Below are 24,979 nucleotides of genomic sequence, written 5' to 3'. Positions count from 1 at the left end.
GCTGTGTTGTCCCTGGGTACAGTGTCTTGCTGTGTGGACCCTGGATACAGTGTCTTGGTGTGTGGACCCTGGATACAGTGGCTCGGTGTGTGTACTCTGGATACAGTGTGTCAGTGTGTGGACCCTGGATACAGTGTCTTGGTGTGTGGATCCAGGATACAGTGTCTTGGTGTGTGGACCCCGGATACAGTGTCTCGGTGTTTGGACCCTGGAAACAGTGTCTCAGTGTGTGGACCCTGGATACAGTGTCTCAGTGTGTGGACCCCGGATACAGTGTCTCGGTGTTTGGACCCTGGAAACAGTGTCTCTGTGTGTGGAACCTGGATACAGTGTCACAGTGTGTCTACCCTGGATACAGAATCTTGGTGTGCGGATACTGGATACAGTGTCTCAGTGTGTGGACCCTCGATACAGTGTCTCAGTGTGTGGACCCTGGATACAGTGTCTCAGTGTGTGGACCCTGAATACAGTGTCTCAGTGTGTGGACCCTGGATACAGTGTCTCAGTGTGTGGACCCTGGATACAGTGTCTCAGTGTGTGGACCCTGGATACAGTGTCTCAGTGTGTGGACCCTGGAGACAGTGTCTCAGTGTGTGGACCCTGAATACAGTGTCTCAGTGTGTGGACCCTGGATACAGTGTCTCTTTGTGTGGACTCTGGATACAATGTCTCGGTGTGTGGCCCCTGGATACAGTGTCTCAGTGAGTGGACCCTGGATACAGTGTCTCGGTTTGTGGACCCTGGATACAGTGTCTCGGTGTTTGGACCCTGGATACAGTGTCTCTGTGTGTGGACCCTGGATACAGTGTCACGGTGAGTGGACCCTGGATACAATGTCTCGGTGTGTGGCCCCTGGATACAGTGTCTCAGTGAGTGGACCCTGGATACAGTGTCTCGGTTTGTGGACCCTGGATACAGTGTCTCGGTGTTTGGACCATGGATACAGTGTCTCTGTGTGTGGACCCTGGATACAGTGTCACGGTGAGTGGACCCTGGATACAATGTCTCGGTGTGTGGCCCCTGGATACAGTGTCTCGGTGTTTGGACCCTGGATACAGTGTCTCGGTGTGTGGACCCTGGATACAGTGCTTCGGTGTGTGGCCCCTGGATACAGTGTCTGGTGAGTGGACCCTGGATACAGTGTCTTAGTTTGTGGACTCTGGATACAGTTTCTCGGTGTTTGGAACATGGATACCGTGTCTCAGTGTGTGGACCCTGGATACAGTGGCTCGGTGTGTGGCCCCTGGATACAGTGTCTTGGTGTGTGGACCCTGGATACAGTGTCTCGATGTGTGTACTCCGGATACATTGTGTCGGTGTGTGGACCCTGGATACAGTGTCTCGGTGTGTGGACCCTGGATACGGTGTCTCGGTGTATGGACCCTGGATACAGTGTCTCGGTGTGTGGACCCTGGATACAGTGTCTCGGTTTCTGGACCCTGGATACAGTGTCTCGGTGTCTGGACCCTGGATACAGTGTCTCGGTGTGTGGACCCTGGATACGGTGTCTCGGTGTGTGGACCCTGGATACAGTGTCTCGGTGTGTGGACCCTGGATACAGTGTCTCAGTTTCTGGATCCTGGATGCAGTGTCTCGGTGTGTGGACACTGGATACAATGTCTCGGTGTGTGGAACCTGGATACAGTGTCTCGGTTTGTGGACCCTGGATACAGTGTCTCGGTGTGTGGACACTGGATACAATGTCTCGGTGTGTGGACACTGGATACAATGTCTCGGTGTGTGGACCCTGGATACAGTGTCTCAGTGTATGGACCCTGGATACAGTGTCTCGGTTTGTGGACCCTGGATACAGTGTCTCAGTGTATGGACCCTGGATACAGTGTCTCGGTGTGTGGACCCTGGATACAGTGTCTCGGTGTGTGGACACTGAATACAATGTCTCGGTGTGTGGGCCCCTGATACAGTGTCTCGGTGTGTGGACCCTGGATACAGTGACTCAGTGTGGACCCTGGATACAGTGTCTCGGTTTCTGGACCCTGGATGCAGTGTCTCGGTGTGTGGACACTGGATACAATGTCTCGGTGTGTGGACCCTGGATACAGTGTCTCGGTTTGTGGACCCTGGATACAGTGTCTCGGTGTGTGGACACTGGATACAATGTCTCGGTGTGTGGACACTGGATACAATGTCTCGGTGTGTGGACCCTGGATACAGTGTCTCGGTTTGTGGACCCTGGATACAGTGTCTCAGTGTATGGACCCTGGATACAGTGTCTCGGTGTGTGGACCCTGGATACAGTGTCTCGGTGTGTGGACACTGGATACAATGTCTCGGTGTGTGCACCCTGGATACAGTGTCTCGGTTTGTGGACCCTGGATACAGTGTCTCAGTGTATGGACCCTGGATACAGTGTCTCGGTGTGTGGACCCTGGATACAGTGTCACGGTGTGTGGACACTGAATACAATGTCTCGGTGTGTGGACCCTGGATACAGTGTCTTGGTGTGTGGACCCTGGATACAGTGTCTCGGTGTGTGGACCCTGGATACAGTGTCTCGGTGTGTGGACCCTGGATACAGTGTCTTGGTGTGTGCTCCCTGGATACAGTGTCTCGGTGTGTGGACCCTGGATACAGTGTCTCGGTGTGTGGACCCTGGATACAGTGTCTCGGTGTGTGGACCCTGGATACAGTGTCTCGGTGTGTGGACCCTGGATACAGTGTCTCGGTGTGTGGACCCTGGATACAGTGTCTCGGTGTGTGGACCCTGGATACAGTGTCTCGGTGTGTGGACACTGGATACAGTGTCGCGGTGTGTGGACCCTGGATACAGTGTCTCGGTGTGTGGACACTGGATACAGTGTCTCGGTGTGTGGACCCTGGATACAATGTCTCGGTGTGTGGACCCTGGATACATTGTCTCGGTTTGTGGACCCTGGATACAGTGTCTCGGTGTGTGGACCCTGGATACATTATCTCGCTGTGTGGACCCTGGATACAGTGTCTCGGTGTGTGGACCCTGGATACAGTGTCTCAGTGTGTGGACACTGGATACATTGTCTCGGTGTGTGGACCCTGGATACTGTGTCTCGGTGTGTGGACCCTGGATACATTGTCTTGGTGTGTGGACCCTGGATACAGTGTCTTGGTGTGTGGACCCTGGAGACAGTGTCTTGGTGTGTGGTCCCTGGATACAGTGTCTTGGTGTGTGGACCATGGATACATTGTCTCGGTGTGTGGACCCTGGATACAGTGTCTCGGTGTGTGGACCCTGGATACAGTGTCTTGGTGTGTGGACCCTGGATACAGTGACTCGGTGTGTGGACCCTGGATACAGTGTCTTGGTGTGTGGACCCTGGAGACAGTGTCTTGGTGTGTGGACCCTGGATACAGTGTCTTGGTGTGTGGACCATGGATACAGTGTCTCGGTGTGTGGACCCTGGATACAGTGTCTTAGTGTGTGGGCTCTGGATACAGTGTCTCGGTGTGTGGACCCTGGATACAGTGTCTCGTTGTGAGGACCCTGGATACAATGTCACTGATTGTAGACCCTGGATGCAGTGTCTTGTTGTGTGGACTCTGGATACAGTGTCTCGGTGTGTGGACCCTGGATACAGTGTCTCGTTGTGAGGACCCTGGATACAGTGTCTCGTGGTGAGGACCCTGGATACAATGTCACTGATTGTAGACCCTGGATGCCGTGTCTTGGTGTGTGGACTCTGGATACAGTGTCTCGGTGTGTGGACCCTGGATACAGTGTCTCGGTGTGTGGACCCTGGATATAGAGTCACTGATTGTAGACCGTGGATACAGTGTCTCAGTGTGTGGACCCTGGATACAGTGTCTTGGTGTGTGGACCCTGGATACAGTGTCTCGGTGTGTGGACCCCTGATACAGTGTCTCGGTGTGTGGACCCTGGATATAGAGTCACTGATTGTAGACCGTGGATACAGTGTCTCAGTGTGTGGACCCTGGATACAATGTCTCGGTGTGTGGCCCCTGGATACAGTGTCTCAGTGAGTGGACCCTGGATACAGTGTCTCGGTTTGTGGACCCTGGATACAGTGTCTCGGTGTTTGGACCCTGGATACAGTGTCTCTGTGTGTGGACCCTGGATACAGTGTCACGGTGAGTGGACCCTGGATACAATGTCTCGGTGTGTGGCCCCTGGATACAGTGTCTCAGTGAGTGGACCCTGGATACAGTGTCTCGGTTTGTGGACCCTGGATACAGTGTCTCGGTGTTTGGACCCTGGATACAGTGTCTCTGTGTGTGGACCCTGGATACAGTGTCACGGTGAGTGGACCCTGGATACAATGTCTCGGTGTGTGGCCCCTGGATACAGTGTCTCGGTGTTTGGACCCTGGATACAGTGTCTCGGTGTGTGGACCCTGGATACAGTGCTTCGGTGTGTGGCCCCTGGATACAGTGTCTGGTGAGTGGACCCTGGATACAGTGTCTTAGTTTGTGGACTCTGGATACAGTTTCTTGGTGTTTGGAACATGGATACCGTGTCTCAGTGTGTGGACCCTGGATACAGTGGCTCGGTGTATGGCCCCTGGATACAATGTCTTGGTGTGTGGACCCTGGATACAGTGTCTCAGTGTGTGTACTCCGGATACATTGTGTCGGTGTGTGGACCCTGGATACAGTGTCTCGGTGTGTGGACCCTGGATACGGTGTCTCGGTGTATGGACCCTGGATACAGTGTATCGGTGTGTGGACCCTGGATACAGTGTCTCGGTTTCTGGACCCTGGATACAATGTCTCGGTGTCTGGACCCTGGATACAGTGTCTCGGTGTGTGGACCCTGGATACGGTGTCTCGGTGTGTGGACCCTGGATACAGTGTCTCGGTGTGTGGACCCTGGATACAGTGTCTCGGTTTCTGGACCCTGGATGCAGTGTCTCGGTGTGTGGACACTGGATACAATGTCTCGGTGTGTGGACCCTGGATACAGTGTCTCGGTTTGTGGACCCTGGATACAGTGTCTCGGTGTGTGGACACTGGATACAATGTCTCGGTGTGTGGACACTGGATACAATGTCTCGGTGTGTGGACCCTGGATACAGTGTCTCGGTTTGTGGACCCTGGATACAGTGTCTCAGTGTATGGACCCTGGATACAGTGTCTCGGTTTGTGGACCCTGGATACAGTGTCTCAGTGTATGGACCCTGGATACAGTGTCTCGGTGTGTGGACCCTGGATACAGTGTCTCGGTGTGTGGACACTGAATACAATGTCTCGGTGTGTGGACCCCGGATACAGTGTCTCGGTGTGTGGACCCTGGATACAGTGTCTCGGTGTGTGGACACTGAATACAATGTCTCGGTGTGTGGACCCCGGATACAGTATCTCGGTGTGTGGAACCTGGATACAGTGTCTCGGTGTGTGGACACTGAATACAATGTCTCGGTGTGTGGACCCTGGATACAGTGTCTCGGTGTGTGGACCCTGGATACAGTGACTCAGTGTGGACCCTGGATACAGTGTCTCGGTTTCTGGACCCTGGATGCAGTGTCTCGGTGTGTGGACACTGGATACAATGTCTCGGTGTGTGGACCCTGGATACAGTGTCTCGGTTTGTGGACACTGGATACAGTGTCTCGGTGTGTGGACACTGGATACAATGTCTCGGTGTGTGGACACTGGATACAATGTCTCGGTGTGTGGACCCTGGATACAGTGTCTCGGTTTGTGGACCCTGGATACAGTGTCTCAGTGTATGGACCCTGGATACAGTGTCTCGGTGTGTGGACCCTGGATACAGTGTCTCGGTGTGTGGACACTGAATACAATGTCTCGGTGTGTGGACCCTGGATACAGTGTCTTGGTGTGTGGACCCTGGATACAGTGTCTTGGTGTGTGGACCCTGGATACAGTGTCCCGGTGCGTGGACCCTGGATACAGTGTCTCGGTGTGTGGACCCTGGATACAGTGTCTCGGTGTGTGGACCCTGGATACAGTGTCGCGGTGTGTGGACCCTGGATACAGTGTCTCGGTATGTGGACCCTGGATACAGTGTCTTGGTGTGTGGACCCTGGATACAATGTCTCGGTGTGTGGACCCTGGATACAGTGTCTCGGTGTGTGGACCCTGGATACAGTGTCTCGGTGTGTGGACCCTGGATACAGTGTCTCGGTGTGTGGACCCTGGATACAGTGTCTCGGTGTGTGGACCCTGGAGACAGTGTCTCGGTGTGTGGACCCTGGATACAGTGTCTCGGTGTGTGGACCCTGGATACAGTGTCTCGGTGTGTGGACACTGGATACATTGTCTCGGTGTGTGGACCCTGGATACTGTGTCTCGGTGTGTGGACCCTGGATACAGTGTCTTGGTGAGTGGACCCTGGATACATTGTCTTGGTGTGTGGACCCTGGATACAGTGTCTTGGTGTGTGGACCCTGGATACAGTGTCTCGGTGTGTGGACCCTGGATACATTGTCTTGGTGTGTGGACCCTGGATACAGTGTCTTGGTGTGTGGACCCTGGATACAGTGTCTTGGTGTGTGGACCCTGGATACATTGTCTTGGTGTGTGGACCCTGGATACAGTGTCTTGGTGTGTGGTCCCTGGATACAGTGTCTTGGTGTGTGGACCATGGATACATTGTCTCGGTGTGTGGACCCTGGATACAGTGTCTCGGTGTGTGGACCCTGGATACAGTGTCTTGGTGTGTGGACCCTGGATACAGTGACTCGGTGTGTGGACCCTGGATACAGTGTCTTGGTGTGTGGACCCTGGAGACAGTGTCTTGTTGTGTGGACCCTGGATACAGTGTCTTGGTGTGTGGACCATGGATACAGTGTCTCGGTTTGTGGACCCTGGATACAGTGTCTCGGTGTTTGGACCCTGGATACAGTGTCTCTGTGTGTGGACCCTGGATACAGTGTCACGGTGAGTGGACCCTGGATACAATGTCTCGGTGTGTGGCCCCTGGATACAGTGTCTCAGTGAGTGGACCCTGGATACAGTGTCTCGGTTTGTGGACCCTGGATACAGTGTCTCGGTGTTTGGACCCTGGATACAGTGTCTCTGTGTGTGGACCCTGGATACAGTGTCACGGTGAGTGGACCCTGGATACAATGTCTCGGTGTGTGGCCCCTGGATACAGTGTCTCGGTGTTTGGACCCTGGATACAGTGTCTCGGTGTGTGGACCCTGGATACAGTGCTTCGGTGTGTGGCCCCTGGATACAGTGTCTGGTGAGTGGACCCTGGATACAGTGTCTTCGTTTGTGGACTCTGGATACAGTTTCTCGGTGTTTGGAACATGGATACCGTGTCTCAGTGTGTGGACCCTGGATACAGTGGCTCGGTGTATGGCCCCTGGATACAGTGTCTTGGTGTGTGGACCCTGGATACAGTGTCTCGGTGTGTGTACTCCGGATACATTGTGTCGGTGTGTGGACCCTGGATACAGTGTCTCGGTGTGTGGACCCTGGATACGGTGTCTCGGTGTATGGACCCTGGATACAGTGTATCGGTGTGTGGACCCTGGATACAGTGTCTCGGTTTCTGGACCCTGGATACAATGTCTCGGTGTCTGGACCCTGGATACAGTGTCTCGGTGTGTGGACCCTGGATACGGTGTCTCGGTGTGTGGACCCTGGATACAGTGTCTCGGTGTGTGGACCCTGGATACAGTGTCTCGGTTTCTGGACCCTGGATGCAGTGTCTCGGTGTGTGGACACTGGATACAATGTCTCGGTGTGTGGACCCTGGATACAGTGTCTCGGTTTGTGGACCCTGGATACAGTGTCTCGGTGTGTGGACACTGGATACAATGTCTCGGTGTGTGGACACTGGATACAATGTCTCGGTGTGTGGACCCTGGATACAGTGTCTCGGTTTGTGGACCCTGGATACAGTGTCTCAGTGTATGGACCCTGGATACAGTGTCTCGGTTTGTGGACCCTGGATACAGTGTCTCAGTGTATGGACCCTGGATACAGTGTCTCGGTGTGTGGACCCTGGATACAGTGTCTCGTTGTGTGGACACTGAATACAATGTCTCGGTGTGTGGACCCCGGATACAGTGTCTCGGTGTGTGGACCCTGGATACAGTGTCTCGGTGTGTGGACACTGAATACAATGTCTCGGTGTGTGGACCCCGGATACAGTGTCTCGGTGTGTGGACCCTGGATACAGTGTCTCGGTGTGTGGACACTGAATACAATGTCTCGGTGTGTGGACCCTGGATACAGTGTCTCGGTGTGTGGACCCTGGATACACTGACTCAGTGTGGACCCTGGATACAGTGTCTCGGTTTCTGGACCCTGGATGCAGTGTCTCGGTGTGTGGACACTGGATACAATGTCTCGGTGTGTGGACCCTGGATACAGTGTCTCGGTTTGTGGACCCTGGATACAGTGTCTCGGTGTGTGGACACTGGATACAATGTCTCGGTGTGTGGACACTGGATACAATGTCTCGGTGTGTGGACCCTGGATACAGTGTCTCGGTTTGTGGACCCTGGATACAGTGTCTCAGTGTATGGACCCTGGATACAGTGTCTCGGTGTGTGGACCCTGGATACAGTGTCTCGGTGTGTGGACACTGAATACAATGTCTCGGTGTGTGGACCCTGGATACAGTGTCTTGGTGTGTGGACCCTGGATACAGTGTCTTGGTGTGTGGACCCTCGATACAGTGTCCCGGTGCGTGGACCCTGGATACAGTGTCTCGGTGTGTGGACCCTGGATACAGTGTCTCGGTGTGTGGACCCTGGATACAGTGTCGCGGTGTGTGGACCCTGGATACAGTGTCTCGGTATGTGGACCCTGGATACAGTGTCTTGGTGTGTGGACCCTGGATACAATGTCTCGGTGTGTGGACCCTGGATACAGTGTCTCGGTGTGTGGACCCTGGATACAGTGTCTCGGTGTGTGGACCCTGGATACAGTGTCTCGGTGTGTGGACCCTGGATACAGTGTCTCGGTGTGTGGACCCTGGAGACAGTGTCTCGGTGTGTGGACCCTGGATACAGTGTCTCGGTGTGTGGACCCTGGATACAGTGTCTCGGTGTGTGGACACTGGATACATTGTCTCGGTGTGTGGACCCTGGATACTGTGTCTCGGTGTGTGGACCCTGGATACAGTGTCTTGGTGTGTGGATCCTGGATACATTGTCTTGGTGTGTGGACCCTGGATACAGTGTCTCGGTGTGTGGACCCTGGATACAGTGTCTCAGTGTGTGGACCCTGGATACATTGTCTTGGTGTGTGGACCCTGGATACAGTGTCTTGGTGTGTGGACCCTGGATACAGTGTCTTGGTGTGTGGACCCTGGATACATTGTCTTGGTGTGTGGACCCTGGATACAGTGTCTTGGTGTGTGGTCCCTGGATACAGTGTCTTGGTGTGTGGACCATGGATACATTGTCTCGGTGTGTGGACCCTGGATACAGTGTCTCGGTGTGTGGACCCTGGATACAGTGTCTTGGTGTGTGGACCCTGGATACAGTGACTCGGTGTGTGGACCCTGGATACAGTGTCTTGGTGTGTGGACCCTGGAGACAGTGTCTTGTTGTGTTGTCCCTGGATACAGTGTCTTGGTGTGTGGACCATGGATACAGTGTCTCGGTGTGTGGACCCTGGATACAGTGTCTTAGTGTGTGGGCTCTGGATACAGTGTCTCGGTGTGTGGACCCTGGATACAGTGTCTCGTTGTGAGGACCCTGGATACAATGTCACTGATTGTAGACCCTGGATGCAGTGTCTTGTTGTGTGGACTCTGGATACAGTGTCTCGGTGTGTGGACCCTGGATACAGTGTCTCGTTGTGAGGACCCTGGATACAGTGTCTCGTTGTGAGGACCCTGGATACAATGTCACTGATTGTAGACCCTGGATGCCGTGTCTTGGTGTGTGGACTCTGGATACAGTGTCTCGGTGTGTGGACCCTGGATACAGTGTCTCGGTGTGTGGACCCTGGATACAGTGTCTCGGTGTGTGGACCCTGGATACAGTGTCTCGGTGTGTGGACCCTGGATACAGTGCCTCGGTATGTGGACCCTGGATACAGTGTCTCGGTGTGTGGACCCTGGATACAGTGTCTCGGTGTGTGGACCCTGGATACATTGTCTCAGTGTGTGGACCCTGGATACAGTGTCTCGGTGTGTGGATCCTGGATGCATTATCTCGCTCTGTGGACCCTGGATACAGTGTCTCGGTGTGTGGACCCTGGATACACTGTCTCGGTGTGTGGACCCTGGATACAGTGTCTCGGTGTGTGGACCCTGGATACAGTGTCTCAGTGTGTGGACCATGGATACATTGTCTCGGTGTGTGGACACTGGATACTGTGTCTCGGTGTGTGGACCCTGGATACATTGTCTTGGTGTGTGGACCCTGGATACAGTGTCTTGGTGTGTGGACCCTGGAGACAGTGTCTTGGTGTGTGGTCCCTGGATACAGTGTGTTGGTGTGTGGACCCTGGATACAGTGTCTCGGTGTGTGGACCCTGGATACGGTGTCTCGGTGTGTGGACCCTGGATACAGTGTCTCGGCGTGTGGACCCTGGATACAGTGACTCAGTGTGGACCCTGGATACAGTGTCTCGGTTTCTGGACCCTCGATGCAGTGTCTCAGTGTGAGGACACTGGATACAATGTCTTGGTGTGTGGACCCTGGATACAGTGTCTCGGTTTGTGGACCCTGGATACAGTGTCTCGGTGGGTGGACACTGGATACAATGTCTCGGTGTGTGGACACTGGATACAATGTCTCGGTGTGTGGACCCTAGATACAGTGTCTCGGTGTGTGGACCCTGGATACAGTGTCTTGGTGTGTGGACACTGAATACAATGTCACGCTGTGTGGACCCTGGATACAGTGTCTCGGTGTGTGGACCCTGGATATAGAGTCACTGATTGTAGACCGTGGATACAGTGTCTCAGTGTGTGGACCCTGGATACAGTGTCTTGGTGTGTGGACCCTGGATACAGTGTCTCGGTGTGTGGACCCCGGATACAGTGTCTCGGTGTGTGGACCCTGGATATAGAGTCACTGATTGTAGACCGTGGATACAGTGTCTCAGTGTGTGGACCCTGGATACAGTGTCTTGGTGTGTGGACTCTGGATACAGTGTCTCGGTGTGTGGACCCCGGATACAGTGTCTCAGTGTGTGGACCCTGGATACAGTGTCTCGGTGTGTGGACCCTGGATACATTGTCTCGCTGTGTGGACCCTGGATACAGTGTCTCGGTGTGTGGACCCTGGATACATTATCTCGCTGTGTGGACCCTGGATACAGTATCTCGGTGTGTGGACCCTGGATACAGTGTCTCGGTGTGTGGACCCTGGATACAGTGTCTCGGTGCGTGGACCCTGGATACAGTGTCTCAGTGTGTGGACCCTGGATACATTGTCTCGGTGTGTGGACCCTGGATACTGTGTCTCGGTGTGTGGACCCTGGATACATTGTCTTGGTGTGTGGACCCTGGATACAGTGTCTTGGTGTGTGGACCCTGGATACAGTGTCTCGGTGTGTGGACCATGGATACAGTGTCTTGGTGTGTGGACCCTGGATGCATTATCTCGCTCTGTGGACCCTGGATACAGTGTCTCGGTGTGTGGACCCTGGATACAGTGTCTCGGTGTGTGGACCCTGGATACAGTGTCTCAGTGTGTGGACCCTGGATACAGTGTCTCGGTGTGTGGACACTGGATACAGTGTCTCGGTGTGTGGACCCTGGATACATTGTCTCGGTGTGTGGACCCTGGATACAATGTCTCGGTGTGTGGACCCTGGATACATTATCTCGCTCTGTGGACCCTGGATACAGTGTCTCGGTGTGTGGACCCTGGATACAGTGTCTCGGTGTGTGGACCCTGGATACAGTGTCTCAGTGTGTGGACCCTGGATACAGTGTCTCAGTGTGTGGACCATGGATACATTGTCTCGGTGTGTGGACCCTGGATACTGTGCCTCGTTGTGTGGACCCTGGATACATTGTCTTGGTGTGTGGACCCTGGATACAGTGTCTTGGTGTGTGGACCCTGGAGACAGTGTCTTGGTGTGTGGTCCCTGGATACAGTGTCTTGGTGTGTGGACCATGGATACAGTGTCTCGGTGTGGGGACCCTGGATACAATGTCTCGGTGTGTGGACACTGGATACAATGTCTCGGTGTGTGGACCCTGGATACAGTGTCTCGGTGTGTGGACCCTGGATACAGTGTCTTGGTGTGTGGACACTGAATACAATGTCTCGGTGTGTGGACCCTGGATACAGTGTCTCGGTGTGTGGACCCTGGATATAGAATCACTGATTGTAGACCGTGGATACAGTGTCTCAGTGTGTGGACCCTGGATACAGTGTCTTGGTGTGTGGACCCTGGATACAGTGTCTCGGTGTGTGGACCCCGGATACAGTGTCTCGGTGTGTGGACCCTGGATATAGAGTCACTGATTGTAGACCGTGGATACAGTGTCTCAGTGTGTGGACCCTGGATACAGTGTCTTGGTGTGTGGACCCTGGATACAGTGTCTCGGTGTGTGGACCCCGGATACAGTGCCTCGGTGTGTGGACCCTGGATACAGTGTCTCGGTATGTGGACCCTGGATACAGTGTCTCAGTGTGTGGACCCTGGATACAGTGTCTCGGTGTGTGGACCCTGGATACATTGTCTCGGTGTGTGGACCCTGGATACAGTGTCTCGGTGTGTGGACCCTGGATACATTATCTCGCTGTGTGGACCCTGGATACAGTATCTCGGTGTGTGGACCCTGGATACAGTGTCTCGGTGTGTGGACCATGGATACAGTGTCTCGGTGCGTGGACCCTGGATACAGTGTCTCAGTGTGTGGACCCTGGATACATTGTCTCGGTGTGTGGACCCTGGATACTGTGTCTCGGTGTGTGGACCCTGGATACAGTGTCTCGATGTGTGGACCCTGGATACAGTGTCTCGGTGTGTGGACCCTGGATACAGTGTCTTGGTGTGTGGACCCAGGATACAGTGTCTTGGTGTGTGGACCATGGATACAGTGTCTTGGTGTGTGGACCCTGGATACAGTGTCTCAGTGTGTGGACCCTGGATACAGTGTCTCGGTGTGTGGACCCTGGATACAGTGTCTCGGTATGTGGACCCTGGATACAGTGTCTCGGTCTGTGGACCCTAGATACAGTGTCTCGGTGTGTGGACCCTGGATACATTGTCTCGGTGTGTGGACCCTGGATACAATGTCTCGGTGTGTGGACCCTGGATACATTATCTCGCTCTGTGGACCCTGGATACAGTGTCTCGGTGTGTGGACCCTGGATACAGTGTCTCGGTGTGTGGACCCTGGATACAGTGTCTCAGTGTGTGGACCCTGGATACAGTGTCTCAGTGTGTGGACCATGGATACATTGTCTCGGTGTGTGGACCCTGGATACTGTGCCTCGGTGTGTGGACCCTGGATACATTGTCTTGGTGTGTGGACCCTGGATACAGTGTCTTGGTGTGTGGACCCTGGAGACAGTGTCTTGGTGTGTGGTCCCTGGATACAGTGTCTTGGTGTGTGGACCATGGATACAGTGTCTCGGTGTGTGGACCCTGGATACGGTGTCTCCGTGTGTGGACCCTGGATACAGTGTCTTGGTGTGTGGACCCTGGATACAGTGACTCGGTGTGTGGACCCTGGATACAGTGTCTTGGTGTGTGGACCATGGATACAGTGTCTCGGTGTTTGGACCCTGGATACAGTGTCTTAGTGTGTGGGCTCTGGATACAGTGTCTCGGTGTGTGGACCCTGGATACAGTGTCTCGTTGTGAGGACCCTGGATACAATGTCACTGATTTTAGACCCCGGATGCAGTGTCTTGGTGTGTGGACTCTGGATACAGTGTCTCGGTGTGTGGACCCTGGATACAGTGTCTCGTTGTGAGGACCCTGGATACAGTGTCTCGTTGTGAGGACCCTGGATACAATGTCACTGATTGTAGACCCTGGATGCAGTGTCTTGGTGTGTGGACTCTGGATACAGTGTCTCGGTGTGTGGACCCTGGATACAGTGTCTCGGTGTGTGGACCCTGGATACAGTGTCTCGGTGTGTGGACACTGAATACAATGTCTCGGTGTGTGGACCCTGGATACAGTGTCTTGGTGTGTGGACCCTGGATACAGTTTCTCAGTGTGTGGACCCTGGATACAGTGTCTTGGTGTGTGGACCCTGGATACAGTGTCTCGGTGTGTGGACCCTGGATACAGTGTCTCAGTGTGTGGACCATGGATACATTGTCTCGGTGTGTGGACCCTGGATACTGTGTCTCGGTGTGTGGACCCTGGATACATTGTCTTGGTGTGTGGACCCTGGATACAGTGTCTTGGTGTGTGGACCCTGGAGACAGTGTCTTGGTGTGTGGTCCCTGGATACAGTGTCTTGGTGTGTGGACCATGGATACAGTGTCTCGGTGTGTGGACCCTGGATACAGTGTCTCGGTGTGTGGACCCTGGATACAGTGTCTTGGTGTGTGGACCCTGGATACAGTGACTCGGTGTGTGGACCCTGGATACAGTGTCTTGGTGTGTGGACCCTGGAGACAGTGTCTTGGTGTGTGGACCCTGGATACAGTGTCTCTGTGTGTGGACCCTGGATACAGTGTCTTGGTGTGTGGACCCTGGAGACAGTGTCTTGGTGTGTGGACCCTGGATACAGTGTCTCTGTCTGTGGACCCTGGATACAGTGTCTCTGTGTGTAGACCCTGGATACAGTGTTTCAGTGTGTGGACCCTGGATACAGTGTCTCGTTGTGAGGAACCTGGATACAGTGTCTTGGTGTGTGGACCCTGGATACAGTGTCTCGGTGTGTGGACCCTGGATACAGTGTCTCGGTGTGTGGACCCTGGATACAGTGTCTTGGTGTGTGGGCCCTGGATACAGTGTCTCGGTATGTGGACCCTGGATACAGTGTCTCGGTGTGTGGACCCTGGATACAGTGTCTCGGTGTGTGGACCCTGGATACAGTGTCTCGGTGTGTGGACCCTGGATACATTATCTCGCTCTGTGGACCCTGGATACAGTGCCTCGGTGTGTGGACCCTGGATACTGTGTCTCGGTGTGTGGACCCTGGATACAGTGTCTCGGTGTGTGGACCCTGGATACAGTGTCTCAGTGTGTGGACCATGGATACATTGTCTCGGTGTGTGGACCCTGGATACTGTGTCTCGGTGTGTGGACCCTGGATACATTGTCTTGGTGTGTGGACCCTGGATACAGTGTCTTGGTGTGTGGACCCTGGAGACAGTGTCTTGGTGTGTGGTCCCTGGATACAGTGTCTTGGTGTGTGGACCATGGATACAGTGTCTCGGTGTGTGGACCCTGGATACAGTGTCTCGGTGTGTGGACCCTGGATACAGTGTCTTCGTGTGTGGACCCTGGATACAGTGACTCGGTGTGTGGACCCTGGATACAGTGTCTTGGTGTGTGGACCCTGGAGACTGTGTCTTGGTGTGTGGACCCTGGATACAGTGTCTTGGTGTGTGGACCATGGATACAGTGTCTCGGTGTGTGGACCCTGGATACAGTGTCTTAGTGTGTGGGCTCTGGATACAGTGTCTCGGTGTGTGGACCCTGGATACAGTGTCTCGTTGTGAGGACCCTGGATACAATGTCACTGATTGTAGACCCTGGATGCAGTGTCTTGGTGTGTGGACTCTGGATACAGTGGCCTAGAAATTCAGTGGATAGCGCCAGCCGTTAACGCCATAAGAGGGGTCTACTTCCAGCGCTAGGCACTTTGCACCCGGGCGCAGCGCGATCCGCGCCGACGCCCAAATTCAGTTGACATTTAGCGCCGGCGCAAAGTGTTTGCGCCCGCTCAGGTGCGCGCGCAGCTTATGATGTCATATCGTCACACAACGCTGTTTGTGCGCCCCAAACCGGAAATTCAGTGGCGCCCGCCCAATGTGGGCGTGGAGCTGCTAAGAACTGTGAAGTGGAACGCAACAGAGGCCCTGTGGGCCTCGGGGAGCGCTAATTAAAGGGCACTTACACTGACCTATAAAGCCCAGCCATTTTGCTGCAATGACTTTACTGCTTTGGATTTCTGGACAGAGACCAAGGGACAGAGCTAACTGATTTGGGACAACATAGGAGAGGTATTTTTGGCTTCTGGCCAGTGCTTTGACATTTGACTCATTGTGATTTCACTGTTTTCAACTTCATTATGGGGGCTGTATGGGGGTGCAACCCTGAGTTGCAGCATTATGTGCGAAAGGCTCACAGACGCTGTGAGAGAGGGCCAGCCATGCCTAGACGCAGAGGGGCCATCAGGCGTCGGCAACGTAGGCCTTACACACTCAGGCAATACCGGCAGCAGGTGTCCTATCTCACCATGACTGCGGCGCATTGTGATAAGAGGCTGCGCTTCAGAAGGGAGGTGGTTGCAGAGATCTGCCAGCTGCTTCACAGAGATCTGCGTCCACAGCTGATGTGCAGGACGTCTCTCTCGGTGGAAGTGTAGGTCACGGTGGCTCTGAGCTTTTATGCAAGCGGCTCCTTCCAAGCCGCTGCTGGGGACATAGCGAACATCTCCCAGTTTGCCGCGCATCGCTGCATCCGGCAGGTCACCGATGCACTTTTCGCGAGGAGACACCAATTCATCTCCCAATTCATCTCCTTCCCCATGACCCGACAGAGGCAGGAGCAGCGTGCAGTCGGATTTGGCAGGTTCGCGGGCTTCCCCATGGTGCAGGGCGCCATTGACTGCACGCATGTGGCTATGCGGGCACCTATCCACAATGCCGAGGATTACCGCAACCGGAAGGGCTACCATTCCCTCAATGTACAGCTGGTGTGTGACCACAGGCAGCGCATCCTAGCTGTCAATGCCCGCTTCCCAGGAAGCAGCCACGATGCATTCATCCTGCACCAGACTACTGTGGCTGACATGTTCGAGGCACAGCCTCCACCAAGGGGATGGCTTATTGGGGACAAGGGCTACCCTTTGTGTACATGGCTCATGACCCCGCTCCGCGCGCCCAGGACCCCAGCGGAGGAGGCATACAACGAAAGCCATCAAGCCACAAGGAACATCATAGAGCAAACGATAGGCGTCCTCAAGCAACGGTTCCGCTGCCTGGATCGTTCCGGCGGCTCTCTACAGTACTCGCCGGATAGAGTCTCCCAGTTCGTCGTCGTGTGCTGCATGCTGCACAACCTGGCTATCCGCAGGACTCAGGCACCACCACCTCAGGAGGACGAGCAGGAGGACCATGAGGAGGAGGAGGAGGAGGAGGAGGAGTACCAGCCCAGGAGGGAGCCACAAGGTCCAAGGGCCGTTCGCCGGGGGCTTATTGCTCGACACTTCTAGGCCCCCTGTCAGGGAATGGGCTGTGGAAATGTACGCACCTGAAGGCAGCCGCTCCGCAAGCCCTCAGCCGGTTAACGCAACAACCACTTGAAACATGACACCTGGACATGCTGAATAAATAAAACGCTTTATTTCACAAACTCAGGGCCCTTCCCACATGAAACAGAAAAACAGACAAGAGCCCCAAAAAACAGTCAAAAACATCTGTTGCTCCCAAAACCTGGGGAGGACTTACAAAACTTGGCCATCCAAATGGCCTTCAACATCAGCCTTACAAAAATAAGGGCCCCCCTCCACAACACAAACACCCCCATAAAAACAAACAAGGCCTTGATCTTCGGCCTTCCCAAAATAATCCCCCCCAAAACACAAGCCCCCCCATATATAAAAAACCGCTCTCACCACACTCTAGTGGGTGTGCCGAGAGGGCGAGTCCTTAGACAGCCTTCCCTGGCCCCTGCCCGACCTGCTGCTCCGCCTCAACCTGGGCCCTGTGGCTGGGACAAGGCTGGGGGAAGGCTCATGAGGGTCCCGAGGCGTGTCAGCAGATGCCCTTGGGGGTCGGCCTAGACGACGCACGTCCCGGGAGGGGCCGGCTGCTGACTGCTGCAGCTGTCGCTGGCCAGCATCAGTGCCAGCAGCAGCTCGTCGCACCTTTGCTGGGGGAGTGGCAGTGCCGGCTGCACCAAGGGGGGCAAGCTGGCTGATGGCAGGCGCGCGATGTTTGCCAGAGACACTGGCACTCGGCCGGCCTGGCAGTGCAGCAGGCGCAGCTATCTGGTGGAGGCCAGACCGCTGTGCTGCAGCAGGGCGGCGGGTGCCGTGGCGAAGCCTCTGCGCCACAGCGAGTGTGGCAGAAGTGAGTGCCCGAACTGCCCTGGTATGTGGCCGCATCAGCTGTGCCAGTGTCTGGACAGCACCACTCATCTCGCAAGTCGCGTCCTGCACTGCCGCGAGATGCTGGACACCCCTGTCATGGGCTGCCGCGAGTTGTTCCACCCCCCTGGCCTGTGATTCCCCGAATGCGACCACACTCTGAGCCAGGGACTGAATGGCCTGAGGCATCTGGTCCACAACCCCCATGAACTCCTGGTGGCGCCGCTCAGAGGCCGCCGAGATCTCTTCGAGGAGGCGCACCTCCTGGGCGAGGACCCTCTCTGGACTGGAGGGAGGACTCTCCCTCTGGGGAGAAGGCGGCCGAGCTGGCCGAACCCTCCCGCCTGCCTCAACCCCAGTGGGCCCAGGATCTGCCCTCCCCTGCAACACCTCCCCCCTCTGGGGAGCAGGCCGGCGTGCTGCCGGACCCTTCCCGCGTGCCTCAACCCCACTGGCCACAGGATCTGCCCTCCCCTGCAACACTTCCCCCTGGCTCTCCTGCAGGCCAGACGTCCCCCCTCCATTGCCATCCCCTGGCGCGGCTGAGGGTTCCCCCGATGTGCCGCCTTCCTCCTGGTCCTCGTCGTCCTCCTCCTCCAAGGGCCTGGCACTCGGAGCTTCAGGGACCACCTCCTCCTCAGCAGCTGAAAGCAGGAAGGCATAAGAGTAGCTTTAGAGTGAGGACACGGCGTCAACGCGGGAGGCCTGAGTGGTGGCATTATGCGCATTTGTCGGTCAGTGGGAAAGGATCTAGATCTGAAGCGCTAGGGCAACGAGAGAGGTCCAACCGGTCATGTCCTTACCAGTGGGTTCCAGTACAGGGTCCGCATCTCCGATCGCAACAGGGCCAGTCACCCGGGAACGCATGAGTCCAGCCATGCTCTCCTCCAGATCAGTGAGCGCCTGGTACTGGGGACGGCCTCCACCGGTGACAGTCTGGCTCCTCAAATTCCTTGCCAGCTTGGCCTGCAAGAGAAAGGACGGACTCTAAGTACAGTGAGGTGCCCTGTTGCTGTGTGCACTGCCTCCCATGGTGGAATAGCTTGGCCAGTGTGGTAAGTGCAGAAAGTGCTATTGATGATCATGCCAGTGCCATTGCTGCGGGAGGAGGGCTGCCCATTAGGCCTTTGAGGTCCCTTTGCCCATAATGTGAGGTTCACATGCAAGGATGAGGAGGACACTGGAAAGGGTACTCACCTTCACCAACCGAGTGAGGTCGTTGAACTTCTTGCGGCATTGGTCCGCACTCCTGGGGACATCGCAGGTGGATGACACCCTGCGGGCGATTCTCCTCCAGGCTTTCCTGTACTCGCTCCTGGGAGCCTTGTTGCCACTGTCCGGGCACAAGATCTGTCTTTTGTCCTCCACACCATTAATGAGCACCCTCAGAGCATGCTCGGAGAAGCGCTGCGCTCGTTCACGGGCCCTCTCCATGTCTCCTGGTGCTATTTTGGCCCACCAGCAGTGTTGAGGCCTAGCTGCAGGGCTCCAGTATGCAGGGCGTGGCAGCAGTCAAAGTCGACCCTTCCCCCTTTAAGAGCAGGCCGGCGTCAGGGTGTCTGCTGTCAATCAAAACATGACCGCACCTGCGCTGCGCCCGGCCTCGGCGTTATCAGGCCGCATCGCCGGATTAGCGCCTGAACAGAGCATTGCAACGCCAGTTTCAGCGCTCGGCCAAACTCTTGGCCAACTCTACTGAATTTCGGCGAGGTGGCCTGCACTTTCCGGCGGGCGCTAACTTTAGCGAGCGCCCGACTTTAGCGCCCCAAAAGTGTGCAGACTGAATTTCTAGGCCAGTGTCTCGGTGTGTGGACCCTGGATACAGTGTCTCATTGTGAGGACCCTGGATACAGTGTCTCGTTGTGAGGACCCTGGATACAGTGTCTCGTTGTGAGGACCCTGGATACAATGTCACTGATTGTAGACCCTGGATGCAGTGTCTTGGTGTGTGGACTCTGGATACAGTGTCTCGGTGTGTGGACCCTGGATACAGTGTCTCGGTGTGTGGACCCTGGATACAGTGTCTCGGTGTGTGGACCCTGGATACAGTGTTTCGGTGCGTGGACCCTGGATACAGTGGCTCGGTGTGTGTACTCCGGATACATTGTGTCAGTGTGTGGACCCTGGATACAGTGTCTCGGTGCGTGGACACTGGATACAGTGTCTCGGTGCGTGGACCCTGGATACAGTGTCACTGATTGTAGACACTGGATGCAGTGTCTTGGTGTGTGAACTCTGGATAAAGTGCCTCGGTGTGTGGACCCTGGATACAGTGTCTCGTTGTGAGGACCCTGGATACAGTGTCACGTTGTGAGGACCCTGGATACTGTGTCTCTCAGTGTGGACCCTGGATACAGTGTCTCGATGTGTGGACCCTGGATACAGTGTCTCGGTGTGTGGACCCTGGATACAGTGTCTTGTTGTGTGGACCCTGGATACAGTGTCTCGGTGTGTGGACCCTGAATACAGTGTCTTGGTGTGTGGACCCTGGATACAGTGTCTCGGTGTGTGGACCCTGGATACAGTGTCTCGGTGTGTGGACCCTGGATACAGTGTCTCGGTGTGTGGACCCTGGATACAGTGTCTCTGTGTGAAGACCCTGGATACAGTTTATCGGTGTGTGGAACCTGGATACAGTGTCTCATTGTGAGGACCCTGGATACAGTGCCTTTGTGTGTGGACCCAGGATACAGTGTCTCGGTGTGTGGAACCTGGATACAGTGTCTCGGTGTGTGGATCCTGGATACAGTGTCTTGGTGTGTGGACCCTGGATACAGTGTCTCGGTGTGTGGACCCTGGATACAGTGTCTCGGTGTGTGGACCCTGGATACAGTGTCTCGTTGTGTGGTCGCTGGATACAGTGTCTCTGTGTGTGGATCCTGTATACAGTGTCTCGGTGTGTGGACCCTGGATACATTGTCTCGCTTTGTGGACCCTGGATACAGTGTCTCGGTCTGTGGACTCTGGAAACAGTGTCTCAGTGTGTGGACCCTGGAGATAGTGCCTCGTTGTGTGGACCCTGGATACAGTGCCTCAGTGTGTGGACCCTGGATACAGTGCCTCGGTGATTGGACCATGGATACAGTGTCTCGGTGAGTGGACCCTGGATACAGTGTCTCGGTGTGTGGACCCTGGATACAGTGTCTCGTTGTGAGGACCCTGGATACAATGTCTCAGTGTGTGGACCCTGGATACAGTGTCACTGATTGTAGACCCTGGATGCAGTGTCTTGGTGTGTGGACTCTGGTTAAAGTGCCTCGGTGTTTGGACCCTGGATACAGTGTCTCGTTGTGAGGACCCTGGATACAGTGTCGCGTTGTGAGGACCCTGGATACTGTGTCTCTCAGTGTGGACCCGGGATACAGTGTCTCGATGTGTGGACCCTGGATACAGTGTCTCGGTGAGTGGACCCTGGATACAGTGTCTTGTTGTGTGGACCCTGGATACAGTGTATCGGTGTGTGGACCCTGGATACAGTGTCTCGGTGTGTGGACCCTGGGTACAGTGTCTCGGTGTGTGGACCCTGGATACAGTGTCTTGGTGTGTGGACCCTGGATACAGTGTCTCTGAGTGAAGACCCTGGATACAGTGTATCGGTGTGTGGACCCTGGATACAGTGTCTCAGTGTGTGGACCCTGGATACAGTGTCTCGGTGAGTGGACCATGGATACAGAATCTCGGTTAGTGGACCCTGGATACAGTGTCTCGGCATGTGGACCCTGGATACAGAGTCTTCATGTGTGGACTCTGGAAAGAGTGTCTCGGTGTGTGGACACCGGATACAGTGTCTCGTTGTGAGGACCCTGGATACAGTGTCACTGATTGTAGACCCTGGATGCAGTGTCTTGGTGTGTGGACTCTGGATAAAGTGCCTCGGTGTGTGGACCCTGGATACAGTGTCTCGGTGTGTGGACCCTGGATACAGTGTCACGTTGTGAGGACCCTGGATACAGTGTCACGTTGTGAGGACCCTGGATACTGTGTCTCTCAGTGTGGACCCTGGATACAGTGTCTTGGTGTGTGGACCCTGGATACAGTGTCTTGGTGTGTGGACCCTGGATACAGTGTCTCGGTGTGTGGACCCTGGATATAGTGTCTCGGTGTGTGGACCCTGGATACAGAGTCTTCGTGTGTGGACTCTGGAAACAGTGTCTCGGTGTGTGGACCCCGGATACAGTGTCACGTTGTGAGGGCCCTGGATACTGTGTCTCTCAGTGTGGACCCTGGATACAGTGTCTCGATGTGTGGACCCTGGATACAGTGTCTCGGTGTGTGGACCCTGGATACAGTGTCTTGTTGTGTGGACCCTGGATACAGTGTCTCGGTGTGTGGACCCTGGATACAGTGTCTTGGTGTGTGGACCCTGGATACAGTGTCTCGGTGTGTGGACCCTGGATACAGTGTCTCGGTGTGTGGACCCTGGATACAGTGTCTCGGTGTGTGGACCCTGGATACAGTGTCTCTGTGTGAAGACCCTGGATACAGTGTATCGGTGTGTGGACCCTGGATACAGTGTCTCATTGTGAGGACCCTGGATACAGTGCCTTTGTGTGTGGACCCAGGATACAGTGTCTCGGTGTGTGGACCCTGGACACAGTGTCTCGGTGTGTGGATCCTGGATACAGTGTCTTGGTGTGTGGACCCTGGATACAGTGTCTCGGTGTGTGGAGCCTGGATACAGTGTCTCGTTGTGTGGTCGCTGGATACAGTGTCTCTGTGCGTGGATCCTGTATACAGTGTCTCGGTGTGTGGACCCTGGATACATTGTCTCGCTTTGTGGACCCTGGATACAGAGTCTCGGTCTGTGGGCTCTGGAAACAGTGTCTCAGTGTGTGGACCCTGGAGACAGTGTCTCGTTGTGTGGACCCTGGATACAGTGTCTCAGTGTGTGGACCCTGGATACAGTGTCTCGGTGAGTGGACCATGGATACAGTGTCTCGGTGAGTGGACCCTGGATTCAGTGTCTCGGTGTGTGGACCCTGGATACAGTGTCTCGGTGTGTGGACCCTTGATACAGTGTCTCGGTGTGTGGACACTGGATACAGTGTCTCGTTGTGAGGACCCTGGATACAATGTCTCAGTGTGTGGACCCTGGATACAGTGTCACTGATTGTGGACCCTGGATGCAGTGTCTTGGTGTGTGGACTCTGGTTAAAGTGCCTCGGTGTGTGGACCCTGGATACAGTGTCTCGTTGTGAGGACCCTGGATACAGTGTCGCGTTGTGAGGACCCTGGATACTGTGTCTCTCAGTGTGGACCCTGGATACAGTGTCTCGGTGAGTGGACCCTGGATACAGTGTCTTGTTGTGTGGACCCTGGATACAGTGTCTCGGTGTGTGGACCCTGGATACAGTGTCTCTGTGTGTGGACCCTGGATACAGTGTCTCGGTATGTGGATCCTGGATACAGTGTCTTGGTGTGTGGACCCTGGATACAGTGTCTCGGTGTGTGGACCCTGGATACAGTGTCTCGGTGTGTGGACCCTGGATACAGTGTCTCGTTGTGTGGTCGCTCGATACAGTGTCTCGGTGTGTGGACCCTGGATTCAGTGTCTCGGTGTGTGGACCCTGGATACAGTGTCTCGGTGTGTGGACCCTGGATACAGTGTCTCGGTGTGTGGACCCTGGATACATTGTCTCGGTTTGTTGACCCTGGATACAGTGTCTCGGTGTGTGGACCCTGGATATAGTGTCTCGTTGTGTGGACCCTGGATAAAGTGTCACTGATTGTAGACCCTGGATGCAGTGTCTTTGTGTGGACACTCGATACAGTGTCTCGGTGTGTGGACCCAGGATACAGTGTCTCGGTGTGTGGACCCTGGATACAATGTCTCGGGGTGTGGACCCTTGATACAGTGTCTCGGTGTGCGGACCCTGGATACATTGTCTCGCTTTGTGGACCCTGGATACAGAGTCTCTGTCTGTGGACTCTGGATACAGTGTCTCGTTGTGTGGACCCTGGAGACAGTGTCTCGTTGTGTGGACCCTGGATACAGTGTCTCAGTGTGTGGACCCTGGATACAGTGTCTCGGAGAGTGGACCATGGATACAGTGACTCGGTGAGTGGACCCTGGATACTGTGTCTTGGTATGTGGACCCTGGATACAGTGTCTTGGTGTGTGGACTTTGGATACAGTGTCACTGATTGTAAACCCTGGATGCAGTATCTTGGTGTGTGGACTCTGGAAACAGTGTCTCGGTGTGTGGACACTGGATACAGTGTCTCGTTGTGAGGAACCTGGATACAATGTCACTGATTGTAGACCCTGGATGCAGTGTCTTGGTGTGTGGACTCTGGATACAGTGTCTCGGTGTGTGGACTCTGGATACAGTGTCGCGTTGTGAGGACCCTGGATACAGTGTCTCTCAGTGTGGACTCTGGATACAGTGTCTCGATGTGTGGACCCTGGATACAGTGTCTTGGTGTGTGGACCCTCGATACAGTGTCTTGGTGTGTGGACCCTGGATACAGTGTCTCGGTGTGTGGACCCTGGATACAGTGTCTTGGTGTGTGGACCCTGGATACAGTGTCTCGCTGTGTGGACCCTGGATACAGTGTCTCGGTGTGTGGACCCTGGATACAGTGTCTCGGTGTGTGGACCCTGGATACAGTGTCTCTGTGTGTAGACCCTGGATACAGTGTCTCGGTGTGTTGACCCTGGATGCAGTGTCTCATTGTGAGGGCCCTGGATACAGTGTCTTGGTGTGTGGACTCTGGATACAGTGTCTCGGTTTGTGGACACTGGATGCAGTGTCTCGGTGTCTGGACTCTGGATACATTGTCTCAGTGTGTGGACCCTGGATACAGTGTCTTGGTGTGTGGACCCTGGATACAGTGTCTCGGTGTGTG

The sequence above is a fragment of the Somniosus microcephalus genome, chromosome 33 (assembly GCF_052327205.1).
Source record: "Somniosus microcephalus isolate GS21.2 chromosome 33, FLI_Smic_1.0, whole genome shotgun sequence".
NCBI classification, from domain to species: Eukaryota; Metazoa; Chordata; class Chondrichthyes; order Squaliformes; family Somniosidae; genus Somniosus; species Somniosus microcephalus.
Note: the sequence above shows the minus strand (reverse complement) of the source record.